This window comes from Pseudopipra pipra, chromosome 14 (assembly GCF_036250125.1).
Source record: "Pseudopipra pipra isolate bDixPip1 chromosome 14, bDixPip1.hap1, whole genome shotgun sequence".
Classification (NCBI taxonomy): Eukaryota; Metazoa; Chordata; class Aves; order Passeriformes; family Pipridae; genus Pseudopipra; species Pseudopipra pipra.
The window spans coordinates 15,807,622-15,827,212 of record NC_087562.1 but is presented as its reverse complement, the minus strand read 5'-3'; the positions used below and the strand labels follow the sequence as shown (position 1 = coordinate 15,827,212).

Genomic DNA, 19,591 nt, shown 5'->3' with positions numbered 1-19,591 from the left:
AGGAATGTTTTACAAAATGAGGTGCAATACATAAATAAAAAATCACCATGCACAGAAAGCCCATTATTTGTTAATGATTTCTGCATTCGTGGCTCTCTGGAACTGGTTTGAAAATTGACTCCGTTACAATATGTTTAAAACTTAGCATTGTTCACTTACAAATCTGGAGATTTTCTAACAATAAAATCAAAGCATCGGGATGAGTCAAAATGAATTATTTCTTCAATGAAATCATGGTTAAAGCATTATCCCCCAAAATATTATTCCCAGAATGGTTGAAGTGTTTAGAAAAATTTGCTTTATATTTCTTTTCCTGTAAAGTGTCCATTCTTGTTTTGTCCAGCCCCTATTAAGTTAACCTGAAAAAGGTTGAGTCCCTTTGTTTCAATGATTTGTGATGTGATGTTGCTGCTCATATTTCACTTAGTGTTGCTTAAATTGCCAATCACGGATCTCGCGTTCTATCCGCTGTCAGCTCCGTTTGGATTAGCACCTCGGATGTGGGGTTCCCTCTTTTCACTCTGTGCTGAGCCACTTCCACATTCTCTTCTATAAAACTGCATTTTCCTAACGAGGATGCAAATGAAAGAAAAGCTGTGTGAAGTGGCTGTAGATGAGTTGCATGTCAAAAAATATTTTGCTTTGGGGAGGGGGAGAAAAAAAGCTGATACCTCACTCAACAGGGTAATACAGTGCATGTTTTAGATGGACTCCTTTAGAGTGGTGGCACATGGCCAAATACGAAGGCAGCACATCTTCATTGTTGCTGGTTTTCATTTCTAGTGCTTAAACAACTCATGCAGGTTTTGACAGCTTTTTTTTTTTAATATATTTACATAAACCGCTTTATTGCAGTAGCACTTTTTCAATAGAAAATATAAATGTTGGCTTATGAAAAGATTTTTATTTTTTTTTAAAGACCAAGCAGATTTTTTTGTTATTAGGAAAACATAATGGCCTGTTTGGGGAACTTTAAAAGTTACTTTATTATAAAATATGAATCAAAACACAATAAAAAGAGTCGTTATCTCTCAGAGACCATTTTGGAAGTCAGCAGTGTGCTTTCAGTAGTATGTAGTGTTGATATGTGTGGGGAGATCATGACTGGAAGATGAACTTATCCCTACTGAAGACTGCTGGAGATCTGTACAAAACTAACCTTTAATTAGATTTAAGTATGATATGTATTCACTTTGCTGACTTTGGCTTTTATTGATTTATTTATAATGGGTTAAAAGTACAGGTGATATCTCAAATCACCTTAGGTAGAGCTTTATGGCTGCCTCAGGTCTCATTGTTAATATTCTTACAGCTATTTACCTCCATCAGTAATGAACAGGCTAATGGGTCAGCAAATCTGACTGCACACTGATCTCTGGGGAGGGTTTTCACTCAGTCTTCATCTGGAGCTTACTTTCACATGTGACCTAAGTGATTTGAGTGGCTGTACACAGAACAGTTGTCAGATATGTAATAAGGTGATCAGAAAATAAGTTGTATGTGAATTAAACAAAAAAAATATGATTTTTTTGTACTAATTCATGTATTATGTGCACTACCTTATCCCTCAGAACCACTGTGTGAAAGAAAAGAAACATGGCACTGTGGTGCTGATGGTTACAGGGCAGATTTGCAGCATAGTCCATCTGCAGCTGGAACTAGATTTTAAAACAGCAGAGATTGTACCTGGGCTAAGCTACTGTTTGTCAAAACACATCCAGATTCCCAGAGGACTTCAGCGTTTTGGGTGCTAAGCTTGTGTAGAAATTCCGTTGTAAATGTCACAGTAGGAACAGATGGACAGCAAGCACTTTAGTAAATTTTACTTATACTTTCATGAACAGAAGAGTTTGACATTTTTTACCCTAATTATAGGTACTAAGCACTGAAACATTTGACCAGAGAGCTTTTGAAAACCTTGTCTTAAAATATTTCCTGTTCAGGAGTGATTAGCCAATACAGATTTCAATTTAAATTTTAATTAAAGCTTATTTGTTATGTACTGTATTAGCTTGCAACACTTTTTTTTAAAGAAAAGATGTTATCTTTATAGAATTGACTTATTTGGAAACTTAACATAAGCTTTCAAGCCCACAGAAAATATGGTGATGTGTTTCTGTTTAAAATATGTTTTAAAAAGTAATTCACTGTAAAATGTTTTTGCAGTACTACTTTAGAAATAATTTTGGATGTCTTTAGATAAGAACCTCTTAATCCCTGACTCTAAAATCTAGATATACGAAAAACTTACAGGAATACAGTTTCAGTGCTACTCAGTTTTGTAGCCATGCAGTTCTCACACGACCTGATTATCCCTTTGAAAACATCTGTGTTGAATGGTGATAGGAAAAAGGCATTTCAGTGCTGTTGTATGAAATAGCCCTGGCCCTGCATGTAAATGGACACAGGGTGTCTGTTGACGTCAACAGACATTGTGTGTAGGGGAGGTACTTGAAATATTACAGTTTTATCTGTGAGTGACTATTGGGGTAGTTCCACTGATCATAATGCCTCAAAAATTTAATTTTTGAGAAGTGCCTGTCCAGTCAGTCTGGAATTTATTGAGATAATGAGTGGGTTTCTCTCAATGTAGCACCGTTCTTTGAGCTTTATGTCGATTGCATGGCTCTAATTAAATCCACGCAAGGGCTGTGCTTTATGCTGTTATTAAACAGCAGAGTGTTAAAATTGATTTAGCAGGCTTTAGAAGCAGTTACCCTGGAGAGGTGGCGTGGCCAGGAGTCGCCTGCTTCTGCAGAAATGCAACACGAATTCAGTCTTCTCCCTAGCAGTTCTGGAGAGATTAAAAAATAATCCCTGTGTGTTGTGTATCTCGGGTGTAGAGTGAGGCTTCCAATAAATCAGCTGATGATCAGCAAAGAGAAAAGAAAATTAGGTTAAAAACTAGCATAAAACACCTCCAAAATGTGGCTGGTTTTTTTGATGGTGGTTAGAGGGAAATAGTGTGAGAAGCTGAGAGGATCTCTTGCAGTTAGCTAAGCCTGAACTCAAATCTTTCACTGTTCTGACAAATGGTAATGGTTTAAACACATCTCATGCACTAGCATCTAATGCCCACTGCCCAGAGTGGTGGTCTCCTGGTCCCTCACTATGGGGAGGATTAAAAAGAAAAACAAGGTAAAGGTGCAGAGCTGTTGCCATATCTGAGTGTTTCTTTGTAGGACACCAACTGGACTGGGAGGAGAGGAGGGAATGAGCAAAGACACTGTGGGTCAAGCCATCATTTCTGATTGTAAAATGAAACTATCTGGTCAGTCTGTTGTATTGGGTACTACTGTCAGCTTATATCTCTTCCCTCTGGCATCTTCCCTGTAAGAAGAAAAGAGTGCAGAAAGTAGAATGAGAAGATGCCTGAGGAGAGAATAGAAACCCTCAGAGTCTTTAATTGGGCATGTTTTCAAATGGCTTTAAACGTGGATTGGGCATAGGGACTTAAAATTTTGGTACCTATGTTACCTGTGGTGACTGGTGCTTGCTTTGTTTAATGTTGATCAACTAGTTTTCAGCAGAGAAAATAAAAAGCAGAATTGAAAGTGATCAGAGGGGAGAGAAAGATGCGGGGAGAGCTGGAGAGAAATGAATAGAAGAAGGAAAAATATGGAAAAATGGAAGGAAACTGGAGGCAAAAATATTCAGAGAAAAGAGGAGAGTAGAAAATGGAGAGACAGCAATGAAAAAGAGAATCACAGCAGCAAAAACATATATTTGAATGACTTTATAGGCGCAGGTTTGTCTTTCTCTTGAAAGCATGGACACCTCCTGGTTGGCACATAAGATACATAACACTCAGTAGAGATTTTCCAGAGGAGAACATGTGACTGCTGTGCTTGTAGGAGACAAAAATGGAGAAAGGTTAACACCAAGAATACAGCAACTGAGGGTGTCCCTAGTTAAGCAGAAGGTAGAAATGAGTACTGATGGAAATCTGCCTTTCCAGGGGAAATGCTGGAATGTCTGAGCTTGAGCCTTAGGAAGTTCAGCTTGGGGCTTCATCCAAAGCCCTTTCTAGTGGTTGAAAAGTTCTCCATTAACACTGAAGGTCTGTCAGGAAAACAGTCCCTCCCTTTCTCTTCCTTACTTCTTCCTTACCAGTAATCCAGAAGCTTCTACTAGAAACATTTAGTTCCTGACTTTTTAATTTTTCTCCACAAAGATGAGAGATGTATTTTCATGGCTGACTTGGAGATCCTCCTGATTTGTGAGATACATTGATGAAAAAGGTATATGTGAATCCACAAGACTGAAAGTTTCAGGGCAAAAATACAAGGAAATAATCCTATTCTCTCTGAAGTTCTGTAGTTCACATGTGAGAGTCTAAGCTCCTAAAGGTGGGGGGGGGGGAAAAGCTTCATCTTTACCTGAAGATAAAAAGGAAATATTCTCTTGTAGTTAAAATGATTACAGCTGAGTGTTGAAAAAAAACACTAAACATTTTGAAACTTGATAATATACGAAACAGCAACACTGGGAGAAGTGTCTGCAAGATGATTTGAGTTTCAAGGACGTAAACATACTTCATTGCCCTGATTTAGTCACCCTTGGTCATTCAGGATGTAAGTGGGAACTGATCTCATTTAGGAAATCATTGAGAGGAGATGAGTCTGAGGACTTGATTCTATCTTATCTTGACACAGCACAGTTAATAAAGGCAGGCAATTATTATGTTTTCTGGGATGTACCCTCATCTGAGGCATTGTTAATAAACATTAAAGGGCTAGTTCACCAAAGATGTTTAAGCACCTAGCTCCCATTGATTTCAATAAAATGAGGCATCTAAGTGCCTTTAAAAATCTGACCTTAAGTGTCATCAGGAAAAAGTGAAGCAAAAGATAAGCAGGTTCTAAAAGAATAACAAGGCGTGTGATTCTGGTGTGCTCCTGGTTATTACATTTTACATGTATGGGATGCCTGCACATTATAAACCAAACAAAAATGCAAAAGAACAATCTCTGCCTGTACTGCATAAATTGCTATCACTTCTCCAGTCTTCTCTCAGACATCTTTTACAAAACATGCTGTATGGATTGAGATAAAAAGCAGGAAAACAACAAACCCAAAAATATCCCCTCTGCTCCCTTCAGCCTCTCTGACACAGCCCCCCTCCCAGTGCCAGGCTTGCCCCTCCTTTTCCATTCCCCAGAGTACTTGGTGAGCTGGAGGGGTTTGTTCACCCAGCTCTGTGTGACAGGTAAACAGTTGGTCACAGCCCTAATTACAGATGCCTTTTTTTTTTTTCACTTGAACATATTCCTTCAGTTAGAGGAAAATACCTTGCTCTCCAGATTAGCCATATCGAGAAGTTACAGTAGGTATGACACAGACCCAGTGTGATAAATAGATGGGGATAGGCAGTGGCATACAAATGTTCACATTTTTTTTTCTTTTTTGAGGAAAAATCCTGTGCTGGAAAAATATCATGTTGGTTTGTCACTATCTTTTCAGATTTGTTGCATTTTAAAACAAAACAGAAACTGAGAGGGAAGGGGGTTGCCTTGCTGTTTATGTTTCTTTCATGTTAAGCCAACTATGCTGCTTACCTACTTCTTGATAAATATTGCTCACCTACTTCTCTTTGGGATTAAGTAAATGAAAACAAACCCTCTATAGATAACAATAATTCCCAAAGGAAGAGATTTTCACATTTAAAGGCCAAACTAAAATTTAAAATGATTTTCCTAGATTTCCGACCTAGATTCCCTGTCTTATTCTCAGTGCATTTGTCCTTTTAAAGGAACCAATATGTTTGTATAACTGATGTGAAACAAGCTTGACTCCAAAAAGATTTAACTTAATATCTGGCTAAGCATTCAGAGGGTAGTCCATCTGTAGAATGTACATTAAGGACCCTGGCTGGAGCGCAGCTAGTCATGTATGATATCAGGCACACAAATGTGACGTGATGCCCATATACTCTTGAGCATAATTCAAAGTGCCATGAAGCTCTATGGGTAGAGAAGCTATAAACACAGTTGTCACAAATGAGAAAGTCTACAGGGTTATATTCAGACTGAAGAATGAAGAAGCATAAGAACCAGCCATCACATCTTAATGAAATTGTTAATTAAGATATTGTGGGATTCATAGCTGAAGATAATATCTGTCCAGCAACCTTGCAGCATGCTTTAATTAACCATTTCTTACCTGGAATCAAAGGCAGACTCAAAAGGGGTGCACACAGCCCTCAGTAAATATACAAATACCATGAAAATCATGTTACTTTTTTTCCGGTGGATTTTTTTAATCTTTTTCTTTCTTTCTAAACAGACCAGCACAGAACATGTGATTATAGGAATAAGTACACGTTTAATCTACATAATCATCAGTCTTTCTTTATGTAAAAATGATTAGTAAATAGGGTTTTTAAGCAACTGTTTAGATTAGACATTGGCATCATAGATTAACTTATTTCTAAAACACTTGATTTTATCACTCTGCCTAATGATTTGTCTCATGATTTATTGGCTAATATGATGAATCATGTAAGATTTATTGTTTATCCTATAAATAGTGCAACAAATCATTAAACAGTGATAAAACCCAGCAGTTTCACAAGTCTACCTATGTTGTCTTCATGTACAACGTGCTTGTTTTGTACAATAATTTGATGGTTCTGTTTTCAGTTTTATGGTATCAGGTGAATAGGCATCTCTGTTTAAATTAAATGGTTTTACGAAATAATAGTGAAGTCATAATCTTATACTCCAGCTATATTTATTTTATACAGAAAAATAAAGCTTAATGCCTGATGGATAGTAAATCTGTAAATTTATTCACAATAATAAATGTAATATTCTTTCTTAGAAACGCCTTAAATGTAATGGTAGTTTTTCATATTTTAGCATGTTGGCTGTGTTTTTCTTGCTATGGTTTCATGTTGCAGTTGACAAAAATGTTGCTTCTATCCTGGTAATTTTAGAGATCTGAGCCCATCTCATTCAGCTCAGCTGAAAGGCTGGTGTGGGATATTGGTGAATTGATTATATGAAATTTGGCATTCAGATAATGGGAGCGGCTTTTTTTTTTCTTAAGACATAATGGCTTCTCTTGTTGTAGACAAAGCTAAGTCTGCCTGTATACATTAGGGATGAAAGGACAGAAAATGGAACTAATATTCTTGAAAATTCCCCGAGGTCATCAGTGGGTTAGAATAGATGCGGTCATGATGATATTATATGCTGCAGTAGTAGATTTGCAGTATTTTAAATTGAATTATTTGGACTGTAGTGGTCAATCTTTATTGCTAACTGGGCCATTTACCTTCTTTTGATCTCAAGGTATTGCCACACCCTGTTCACCTGTTGCAGAATAGCTTGTTGTGCATTCATTAGATCATTGTTTCGTACAAAGCACCTCCTGCAATACCTGCTAATGTTAAGGACAGCTCATCAGCACTTTCAAGATCCAGTATACACTGGAAGCACCAGCCCTTTGTTGTTCATCCTCAGAAGTAAAGCTGAGCTGGTGGAGTACAGCTGTGCTGTCCCCACCCAAGAGCAGCAGATTTGCACGGCGTGTTTGGCACATATGACATCTGTGCACAGCCCACCAGCTCTGCACGAGCCCAGGGCTCATGACCTGGGAGCTGCACAGCAAAAGAGCACCTAAGAGCAGAGTGCTGCTGCTGGTTGTCCCTGATACTCCATTGCCCTGGATAAAAAGGGTCAATGGGAATGAGACATGGACCACATACCCCACCCGGACAGCTGCATGGTGCCTGAGGCTGTAGTCAGGCACCTGTGTTACACAACACCTTTTTTTTTTTTTTGGTATGTCATAAGAATTTAGTTTGTGTGAGAGGAGACAAAATAGGATGAGCAAGAAAATTAAAGAAAGGATCAAAGAATAAACCTCTGGCAGGTTTTGAATGAGCTCAGCTCTTCCCTGAGCACCATTATGTCAGTGGTGTTGGTTACTTGGTTTCCTTGTCTGGCACAATTGTAAATTCTGAGGAGTTTGGTTATTGATTACTTGTACTTTGCCATAGGTACTGTCCAGCCTGGGCACTCGGACTCGCCTCTTGTGCCAGGTGCTTGTTCAGCTGCTTGTTCCAGCCTGTAAAAGAGCCTGAACACAAATTGGCAGAATCTGTGCAGCAAGGCTCTGAAAATCATCTCCAATGATCCAGAAAGCTTCATAGCAAGCAGAAGAAGTCCTGCTCCTTGTCACTGTGATTATGGAGACGCAGGAAGCAGGTATCCATGTATGGCACAGCCTAACGAAGTAAGTGTGCCTTGTTTGTTAACTAACTGAGCATGTCCCTTCAGTGCCCTGCTAATAATTCCTCCTCTCAGGTTTTTCAGAGGGAAACTGCCACAGTGCTTAAGATGCACCATGAATAATAAGGTGCTCTTTCTGTGCTTTGGACATCTATTTTACTTGTAGAAGAACACTGAGCACAACTCAGCAGCTTACCAGTCCTGGGCAGCTGTACAATTTTAAAAATGTGTGGCAATATTCCATGAGTCCTTTCTGTAATACTCTGATCTAGCTGTATTTACTCTCTTTGTATGTTATTGGCAAGGAACAACAAATATGAGTCTTTGAAGGCTGGTAAGAAATAAAACTTCTATGGGTACTCCTAAGGGGAAACTGAGAGTGTTTGTGGGTCAAAATCTGGGAAAAGTGAAGTGGTAAAGTGAAAGGTAGGTGGTAGATGAGATGGCTACTTAGGATTGATATTTTGGTGTGTTAAATAATTAAATCCAGGAAGACAATCTTAATGACAGAAGCCAGCAAAGAAAATGTGCTTCTCTGTGCTTGTGTTACTCCATGTGTGTATAAGTAGCACAGATTTTTCCTTTGGTGTAGCAATCTTCCTTGGATGGGTGCACCCTGTGGTGCATCAGCAGAGAAAGTAAAACTGTGGATCTTTTAAGTCTCCAGTGTAATCCCAGGAGGTGCTACAACTGATTTTATTCCAAACAAGCATTTTAATCCTTAATGTGTTTCTAGAGAAATATTCTTGGTTTTCTTAGAGGAATCTCTCAGGAAAGTTTCCTGGAATTCCTCTAGATCTGGAGGTAGAACTATGGAAGAGGAGGAAAACAGAATGAAAATTCTGGATTAAAGGAAGAGGGCTTTAAAGGAATAAATGTTATCATTTAATGCAGAAGGAGGAAGATGGTTTATTATACTGGACCAAACAGCTAGAAAGACCTTACTTCATAAGTGCTGATGTAGGCTTATCTCAAACCAGGGTAAAGGTTATTGCATTAAAGGTTTCAAAGCTAGGAAATTCATGTTTCTAGAGTGAGTGCATAAATCTGAGACATTTTTAATCTCACTATGTAAATAAATCTCTTCAGAAAAATAAAATTGTACTGCTTTGATTCATTTGCCATAAACCCTTTTAATTTGATTTTGATTGATAGCTATATCCCTTACATTAGAACTTTTTGAAAAATTTTTAAGATAAGCAATTACTCCCTCCGGGTAATGCAAAGTTTTCCAACTTGTGAGGATGTGTTACTCCTGTATAAAATATAATTTGCAAATATTTTTTATATTATAATTGCATTTTGCTTTTATCTTTCACAGCATTTGTTCATCTTTCATGCCATACTTTCAAACTCTGCAGTGTGACTGACTGATGTGGTAAATGCAGTTAATTTTAATTCTGATTTTTAGGACTGAATTTGTCAATCAATATTGTTCAATGGAGTAATTCAGTAACTGTCGCTAATTTCTTAGCTTTTTTTTCCCCTCTTTCTTTCTCTTTTATTTAATAATTTAGAAGTGAAATTTCTCTAAGAGCTACCTGTCAATTTGGTGTTCACAAATTGAAGGATGAGTGGCTGTTGTTTGTATCCCACACGAACACAGCTCTGGTTCAGCAACAGTGATTGTCAGTAGACTTCCATCAAGTCTGTGCTTTTACCCACATTCAATAGGCAGCCAAGATGCCAAAAAAACAGAACAAGCTGCATCTTCAAGAAATAAAAGCACACGGGGAGCATGGGTAACCAGCAGTACAAGATCCAAACCAGACAGATCAAATTAATTCTGTGAAGAGGACTGGATTATATAAACACATTACATATGCCAGATATTGATGTAGGACATTATTCTCTCTTATTCACAGGAGATTCTGCTAGTGTCAATAAGAGGTTTACAGAAAGATGTAAAGTGTCATCATCAAGTAGTAACTAATGTTTTAGTTAGCACCATTATTATTTCATATGCAGCATTACCTGATGGGAAAAATCCATTAACTTTAAAACCACAGTTGTGTGCTCTGTATTTCTCCTTGTTTGTTGTCCTTTCAACTTCCCTATCAGCCTTTAACATCAATCAACAAATTCATCCTTTTCCAGGTGAGTAACGATCCCATGCTGACTGGCATATCTGTCTGGAGAACAAGGAGTGTAGCAGAGCTGATCCTGCAGCACCCCTGTTATCTAGGGCACAGACCTTGGATATTCAGGGGAAACATCCAGAGCAGGTACACTAAAATTATAACACAATTCACCTAAATTTTCCTAGGTTTTTTTTTTACTTTTATGTAATCCTATCACTTATGTCCTAGTACAGGAACTCAAGATATCCAGTACCCACCTACTGTGTACCGAGGCCCTCCCTGGCTGCGTGTGCAGCAGCTCTGCATGTCAGGCCTGTGGTTCAAAACGATGATCCCTTTTCTCTGTGCAGCCAAAATTATGGACTTGCCGTCTCAGTGAAGCTAATAAGAACTGACTGGCCTAAATTGGACTTGTATTCTTAGTGCATTTTTGGCAACGTCATTCCTGTCCCTCAGAAACAGCCCACATTCCATTCCTTGTTACTCAACATCAGTGTTGGGATAGATGTGTCCCAAATGCAGCAGCTTCCCAAACATCAGCTGCCTGGAAAATGTCTCTCCCCACAGCTCCCCTGTCCTGATCCCACAGTAGGTGTCTGGCTGCATCCTTGTTTCTTCTGGAGGATGGAAGCTTTTTGTTCGTGCAAACCCTGCTCCTTTTGCATCTTGGCTGAAAGGATTCCTTGAAAATAAAACAAGCACGTGTTCCATTGCAACATGGCATCGCTGAGGTTCCTGCAGCACCTTTTTCCAGTGGCTTGCTGGAAGCCCTTGGTTGTACACAGCAGCCTTCTGTTGGCCTCCAGAGCTGTCATAGCTCCTTCTAAACCCCTTCCAAGCAGCTCCTTCCCTGCCTTAGGTTCTAGTCAGGTTTTTTGTTGTCTATGAAGCTTTGTCTAGATTGTAAAACAACCTGTGAACTCTCTGGCTGGTTACTAGAGGACTTGCAGTGGGGGATGCATCCTGCCCAGTCCCACTATTCCTCCATGTGACATCCAGAGTGGTACTTCTACTAATATTTTACTAATCTGAACTCTTCCCCCCTCTCTCTCCCACCCCCTAAAAGTAGAAATAGTTATTTCATAAATACCCAAGTGGGCTCTAGCTTTAAGGATGACACACATTTAATGTGGCTTATGGTAAATTATTCTTGCTTAACTTTGAGCTTTTGATTTAGCATTCCAGTTTAGCAGTGGTATTCCACAGGGGATATTGTTGGTTTCCAAATCTTTTGTCAGAGTAATTGAGCATAACATCTTTGCAGGTTTGTGTTTCAAAAGATGCATTATCTTTTCTTGTCCATTTGTTCTTTCCAAGCTATTCAGAACTTTAGCTTTATGGATCCTTTGGAAGAATATGAGGTTTAGGGCTGATAATTTATGTTTCTGCTGAATTTGCAACTCTGCATGTGATGATTAATACACTTTTCTCCATAAATAAGAAGTGATGATATCTGTGAATTGGTAACAAAACAGAAGAATTTCATTAAATTCTGTATTTTGCAAAAGACTTCCATCCTTTTAAATCTTTATAAATTAAACATCATCCATGTCTGGCTGGCTGAAGAATGAATGTCACATATAAGATATCTCCCTTAAATATTTTCTTGAAAGTAATCTATATGATTTACAACATATTGCAATTAACATTGACCTTTTGTCTGCTTCAAAAGAATGTGAGAACAGTTTTTTGACATCAAAGAGATTTTCTAAATTTCCAAAAATATTCCTGATGAAAGTTGTTCTGACTGGGAAAAATATGTCACCTTCATTTAAAAGTTATGGCACACTTGATGGATTATCTGCCTCTTTGCTAACCTTAGTTCATGCACAAAAGTGGATTTAAAAAGACACTTTTAGAAAATGCAGATCCTCAGAAGTCAAAATTAAGAATCCTGTACTTCCTGTTTAAGATCAGCTGACAATTTATTCAAGATTTGGAGGCTGCTATTCACTCTCCCACTTCTTTACAGCCACTTGATTGCCAGCCTACAGCTGCAGTTGGGACTCCAATAAATTTAGTCCTTTTTTTTCATCCAAAATGAAAAAAAAATGAACAAAGTTCAGTTTCCACAAATATCTACATTAAAATTTATTTTAAATATTAACATATTTTAGATCTATGAACAGTTTTGTTTTTAATCAACACTTATGAAAACGTTTGTGGAAAGCAGATAAAGGACCTGTGAATAGGATCAAATTGTTTAACACAGTAAGACATAGAGTCCTGCTCCTCTCTATTTGCTTACTCTTTGCTCTTCCCTACTTTGGTCTCCTTCTAAAGGTTAGGAAGGCTGCTCTGGCCACAGTGTCCTGCCAGGATGTGACAAGTTCAAGCACTGTCCCCCTGGGCACTTGGCTGGAGCAGCCTCTCTTTGTAGCAGCCCTGACTTTGATGGCGAAGTATTAACTGTTGGGTTGAGGGAGGGGAGGAGAGATCAGAGCACGAGTTAGGCCAGCTGCCAGCCACAGTAAAATTACTTCTGTAACCACTCCAATATGTGTACCAGAATTTAGGGACTCCGATATATTCAGACAGAACAGTTTTACACAAAGGGTAGTTGAAATACAGTCTGGAACAAACTGCCGAAGTCAGCAGTAGAAGCAAATAGTGTAAATCAGCTCAAGGAGGAGTTTTTGAAGAAGGCAGGGGGAAGAGCACGGAGCTACTAGCTAGAAGTTCAAGTTTCAAATGATGAAACACAGATTGATTTGTATTTCCTGAGGTTATGAGGGCAGGTCTTCATGGACCATGTCATCCTCTTTGGGCTGTTAAAAGTTCATATGTACTTTTGTGCTGTGTTCATTCAGTTTTAAGTGGTGCTTTTTTCCCCCCCACACACTCTCTTGCTCACACAGTCTCTTTAGATACTGTCTTGCAGAGGGGAATGTGAACCACAGAAACTGTTTCCTCACATCTTGGTGAACTTCACCAAAGCCAGTGTAATCATTTAGTTACAGTGGTGCAATCAAGTGCGCTTTTCAGCTTATAGGCATATAAATGTGCCTGCATTGTGTTGTTTCCTGGGAAGGACCTCCTGACCATGATGGATATATTTATGGCTAAACTGTAAGGGTAAGGAAATCTTGACTATCAAATCAAACATGGAAGTGTTTTAGCTTTTCAGGGTACCACTAATCTCAGAGCTGTCACACTGATGTGATGAAAGATGCATGTTGCAGGGGGGGCCAGCACAGAAACAAGGGGGGAGCAAACCCACTTTACTGCTCTTCAGTGATGAACCTCTATTTAGTCCTTGTGGCCACTGATGTGTTCTTTTTGAGAAGATAAATTCTTCCATAAAGCATCTTGTTTTGTGGTTTTGTTTTGTGGGGTTTTTTTGTTTGTTTGTTTGTTTTTTTTAATATCAGGCAGTTCATGAAGATACTTGTGCATGTAACAGAATCCCTTTTCCTTCTCCCACATTTGCAACCCAGCTATGCTGTTCTCTGTTGGAAGTCCTGAGCTGACTCTCCTGAACCTCTAGGAGCCCTTCCTTGGCTGGATAGACCTTGCCTTGAATTTTACCTTGACCTTTTTTTTAATAGATAAACATCTTAGATTGCCATTGCTAATATTATGTGAGGAAAGTGGATTGTATTTTATTTCAGGCTTAAGTTTCTAAGTCATAGGCTGTGCTAGGTCACTTGTTCATGCAATATTTTCAGTAGAAATTTTTTTTAATGTACAAGTTTCCCCTTCTTTTTTAATTATCTTTTATTCCAGATCTGATAAGCAAAACACAAATGTCTTTTGTTTATTTTGATCCAAGTAAGAACCCAAAATACAGATTTTTTTACTGAGATTCCCTGTGCCTTGGTTTTCTTGCTTAAAGTAATGTTTATTTTCACTGAGATTTCTGTGAGTATTTCCAATATTTTCTGCCTCAGCATAACATTACAAAATGCTCTCTGTTCATTCATTACTATGCCTATTGGGGTGCTGAAAGAGCATAAAATACCTCTTAATGGTTCCCACTTTCTTCCTGCGCTCAAAACCCTGTTGGAAATCAGACATGTAGTTTCATAACAAAGAAAAATAATAAGAAAATTAGCTGAACTTTGTAAATGACCAGAAATATTCAGTTCTTTCTTCACAGAAATTCATAACCTGTGCTGCACAATCCCTGCTCTCTGCTTCACAGCCGTAGATGTGCTGGTATTGTGTTTAAAGCCCAACAGAGCAGTAGCAACAAGACAGAGCTGGCCTTACAGGAGCACAGCAGCCAGATGATTGGATCCCATTTCCCACAGGTTTCTAAGTCTGCAACTGAAAATGCCTTGTAACTCTATTAGGAAAGACCTACGGTGATCAATAGAAGCAACAAGGCCACACAAGCACGTCTCGAAGCACGATGAAAATTGCACATCCCGTGGTGCTCAAGGGACTTAATATTTTTCAGTGATTTTCTCACCCCATCCCTTGCCCTCGTTCACAGAGCAGTTCTTCTGTCTCGTGCAGCTTTATTGTGAAATGCAGCTGGGCTTGTTCATTGCCATAGTTTACTCAGAAAATCAGTTCTGTACATTTCCTAAGGTTTTAGGTAATATAGATTATTTTATTATTGGAGGAAACTTTTATTACAGTTTTCTCTAGTTTTGTAAAGATTGGTTTATATTTTAAAGTGGCATGATGCAAATTCAAAGAGAGGATGCCTGCACTGCTGAGAGAAGAGGGCAGCAGCCCCTTGCCTACCTCTCTTGCTTGAGACAAGAGGATCAAGGTCCAGAGCAAGGGTGTGGTTTGTGGAGATGATTTGAGCTGGACCCGTGGGCTCAGTGCAGTGACTCAGGGCCACAACCTTCCCAGATGTTCTGAGGGGGCACTCTCCCCAGATGTTCTGAGCCTGAGATGACGTGGGACAGATTTAAGGTCTGAACTAGTCTCATGGCAATTTATTTCTCAACAGCCTTCAGAAGTGTCTCATTTTAGTGACAACTAAGAGACTGCCCGTTCTACTATATAATTATTTTTAGTTTGCTGTTATGCACCCACTACAATACGTTGTTTAAAACTTTTTTAATGTGAGAAAAACCAAATGCTTTTAGGTGTATAAGGAGTCTTTTGTAGACGTGGTATTTAGCTCAAAGCACATGAAAAAATGACTACTTGACTAGGTTAGCTTTGGGTGCCCTCAGGCTCTTTGAGATTAGTTTTAGATTCATATGCTATGGTCACTCATTGACCAACTGCTTCAACCCTTATACATATCCAGCAAAGGATCATTTCCCTCAGGCATGGTTTTCTTTCAATCATATTTAGCAAAACTATTAAACACACTTGGGACTTGCACTGAGGAGAGAAACAACTTCATGTGTACACAATTCAAAACAATTTTCTTCTTCAGGAAGATGAAAAAACTTGGTTAAGTCTCAGTTTGTCAAGACTTAAGCTTGGTACACCCTGAAAGGGCTCTTCCCCTGCAATTAAATTACTTCTGCATTATTCCTAGTGATTTTTGACAATATTTTTGAAGTTGATGCAAAGATACTTTATTCCTAAGCAAACAGAAAAATTAAATACTTCTTATTTTCACTTCCAAGAGTGTTTGACAGTTGATATAGTAGTGGAATGGGAAACAAATGCTACATTGATTGCTTTTTATCTTTTTAATAGCCCTTACTTTAGCAGCCAAATTTTATTTTTCAACAAATCCTCAAACCATAAGGTTTTCAGCTTTGATGTTTTTTTAAAGGAAGTTCTTAACACACACACACCTCCTGCTCCCCACAGTTTAGAGCAGATGAACATCCCCAGTAGTGGATGAAGAGTCTATGCAGAGAAAAGGTGTGAAGCAGAGTGGTTGGGTCATTGAGCAGTGCCAGGTTTCTGATCCCCCACGTAGCTCCTTCCATGTGCAGAGTCATATTGGCTCTAGTTCAGGGAAATTCAGTGCAGGAAGAAAGAGTAAGTGTTCACACACAAAGGCTGTATGTAGGACTTGTTACTGGACCCTAAATTTGGATTTGGGAAGCGTTCCCAGATGGCCTATCTAGTGAGTATTTTTGGTTCTTAACTCAGAAAGATTCACATTAAATTCAATGAGTTCTCTTTATTACACATAAGTTTAAAGGAAATACTCTTCACTTGAACAGTGCAGCTTTGAACAGAGTAGAAAAGCATGTGAGAAGGAGGCGTCAAGTTTTTTTGTGTGCTGTCTGTGGGTGTATTTCCCTGTGCACAGAGTTATTGTTTGTGGGAGAACTCTGGGGAATTCTTGGTTGTCTACTTTGGGTGGGTGTCTGTGAAAGAATGATCTCCCAAATTATCCGAGAAGTAAACAATGCTCTCCCTTCAAGATCTATCGTAATTCAAATCCTGTGTCTGACAGGTTTCACTTGGGAGTCCACACTCACCACTGCACTTTGACTGCTCAAACCAGAAATCTCTGGTGACACTCCCTCTGCTTAGCCTGGCTGGCTTGTACCTGAGCTCTCTTGGATCTTTTACTCATGAAGGCATCTGCACACATTCACTCCTGCTGCCATCTCCTTCTTTCTTTGTACAGAGATCACCTGAGCTGCTTAAATGTGCTTAAAAATTTTAATTTCCAATAGCAGTGGAATTCCTTAGATCTATATTAAAAATGCCATGTTATGTTATAGCTCTGTAAGGTCTTCTATAGACAGATTTAGAAGTTTTACAGGTGTCTGTCTTAGTATCAGCCACATCCATGTTAGAATTTTCTGTAATCATACATCTTTGGTTACTGCAGGTATTTTTGGTCTTGTGCACTGAGTTGTGAATATGACAGTGAGGTAGAATTTCTTCTTTGAGGTGGGATCAAAATGAGAAAATATCTGAGCAGATATTTGGTTCCCTTTTTTTTTTTTCCTTTTCATGACTGTCTTGATGTTCAACAAACAGCCAAAATTCAGAATGAAAGGTAAATTGTAGACCTAATTTTTGCTAAGTCATATGTAAAATACCCCAACCTTTGATACTCCACTAAGTTGACTGGAATTTTAATTTTCTCTTTTCTGTCTCCCTGACAACTTTTAATGGAGGAGTTCTGTGAGAGAAGCTCTTGAAAAGGCCTTGGATGTGTACAACTCCAGGAGTAATGCTAGGTTTTAAATCTCCTATTTTTGATTGTGTTTCCTATCTTATTTAATTAGCATTGGGTTTTGAAACAACAAACAGTCTTTTTTTAACTTCTTATCTTGCTTCATGTAATGGTATTCTGGACCAAACAGACACTGAACTAAATTTTGGGAATTCTCACTGTGTCAAGGCTTGTTGAGCAGTTGCTTAAGATCACAGTCTGTGTGTTATTGTAGCTAACTACAGTGCAGTTTCAAGGCATCTATTTTTAGTCTTCTATTATTCCTCTTTTCAATTGTGCATCTTGTCATCTTCAGTTATTAGAAATTCTAAATTTCAGCATTGGAAGTGCTAAACTGTCTCTTCTACTAGTTATTCATTAATGTTTTGCAATTTAATATTTCATTGTATGTAAAAGTCATGAGACATTATAGTGTGAAAAGTACTGTATAAGTTTTATTATATTCTTTACAGCACTTAAATCTTGATGATTTTCCAGCAGAGAAAATTAGAGATATTTTTCTTACAGGTAAAATAATCAGCAGTTTAGGTGACAGTGTGTTTGGTCATGCAGAATATCAGACTTTTGGAATCATATTTTCAGTTTCTTGCAGTTAGAAAAACAGAATATCATCCTTTTAACTATAAATTAGTACATTTGGTCTTATTTTCTGGAATTTCCATAGTACATGTGGTTGGTTATAGCAAGCATATTATCTCTGAAAAACCTTCATATCTTCTGAAAATATTAAATGCTTTAGAGGCTTTGAGAAGAAAACTCCAAGTGAAGGTAATGTCCTAAATGCTTCTTACATGTGCACCTGAAATAAGTAACTTAAAATGTCTTCAGGTTTGAATTTTTAAGGTGCCAAAGCTTATTTTGCTTAGTGATGTGATGTCATCACCCTACGACAGCACCTTTGCCTTCACACCACTGCACTGAATTCGTGTCTTGCAAAGGCAGATCCTGGCATCCTTTATTGTTTTTTTTTTTCAGGTACAATATCACTACATTTAAATTACTGAAAGACACTTCCTGATGATCCTTGTGCTTCCAGTTTGTAAACTGGCAGCACTTCTACCCTGTACAATTATGGAAAGGTTTTTTTTGTTGTAGATCCCTACTCTCACGTATGAATAGGTTTCTAGTCTCCCTCAGCACCACCTGTAGTCAAGAGAAAAAGGAGCTCCTATGGGAAATAACTGGGAGCACCTACATTCATATCCTGTTCTGAATCCCCTGGAAGAGGATCTTTCTTTCCAGTTACTCTGGTTTAGAAACCAACTGACCCAGCGAGGTGCACAACGTTGAGATCTCTGGAGGCTTTGTTCGTGTGTCATGATCGTTGACTTCAAAACTGTTGTTTAGTGAGCTTTCCTCAGAAAAATATATTGACCCAAATCTTGTTTAAAGCTTAATATAGGCATACTTTATGAGTGTCAGAGTTGAAGGGAGTTCAGGCAGAATTTTTCCCTTTGTGTTTGTGTGAAACAGGAATCTGAATTCAGTCACGTCTAAAGTTTGGGCTTCTAGAATTAGCACGAGGAATAATCCCACATTATGGGGTGGATTTTTAATGTTCCCTGCAATTAAAATAGTTCTGCATTACATTCAAGCAAAAACTATGCTTTGGCAGGGCGGTGAAACATTAGAGAATTCTCCTCAAATTAGTTACAGAAATTGAATGACAGGACAAATTAAGAAGAGGCAGGAGGGAGTGAAATATTTTATTTTAAAAATACTCCATAAAGACAAACATGTAGTAAATTAGCAAGTGTGCTTTCTTAGTTATTCGTGGAAACATGTTTGAAAAAAACCCAAAAAACATGGGGTTGGTTTGTTTATTATTTGGCAGAATTTTCCAGTGTTTTGTCATTTTTCCCACAGGCTGCTGTGCATGGAGCTCCTGGGGAGGATCACCAGGAGGCTTTGAGGAAGCCTTCAGAAATGAAGCACCAGACATGGAGATGTGCAGCCAGAATGACTGTGCAAGGCAACAAGCTCAAAGCTGGGGCATCCCTTTTGTAAATCTTTCCACCCCAAAGGCATCATTTTGAGCAGTTACATGTATGAAGTGAGAAAATTACAGAGATCTATGGATCTACCTGCATCCTGTCCTGGATACTTCAAAAGCTGCAGTTAAAAGTATAAACCAAACTTCCTCTGCACTTACAGCAGGTGGTATTAATTTATGTCATTTAGATTAATAGCAGTTGTTGTTTAGCAAT

The 19,591-nt window shown here is 38.4% G+C and overlaps 1 long non-coding RNA gene across 1 annotated transcript in view; it reads left to right on the top strand.

Annotated features, from left to right (window-relative positions):
• Positions 1–19,591, top strand: part of LOC135422193 (uncharacterized) — a 65,925-nt gene that overhangs the window by 21,913 nt on the left and 24,421 nt on the right. The window contains exons 5-7 of the long non-coding RNA XR_010434366.1: positions 8,006–8,241; positions 10,335–10,462; positions 19,251–19,541. This is a non-coding gene — a long non-coding RNA (uncharacterized LOC135422193). The remainder of the gene's footprint in view (positions 1–8,005; positions 8,242–10,334; positions 10,463–19,250; positions 19,542–19,591) is intronic.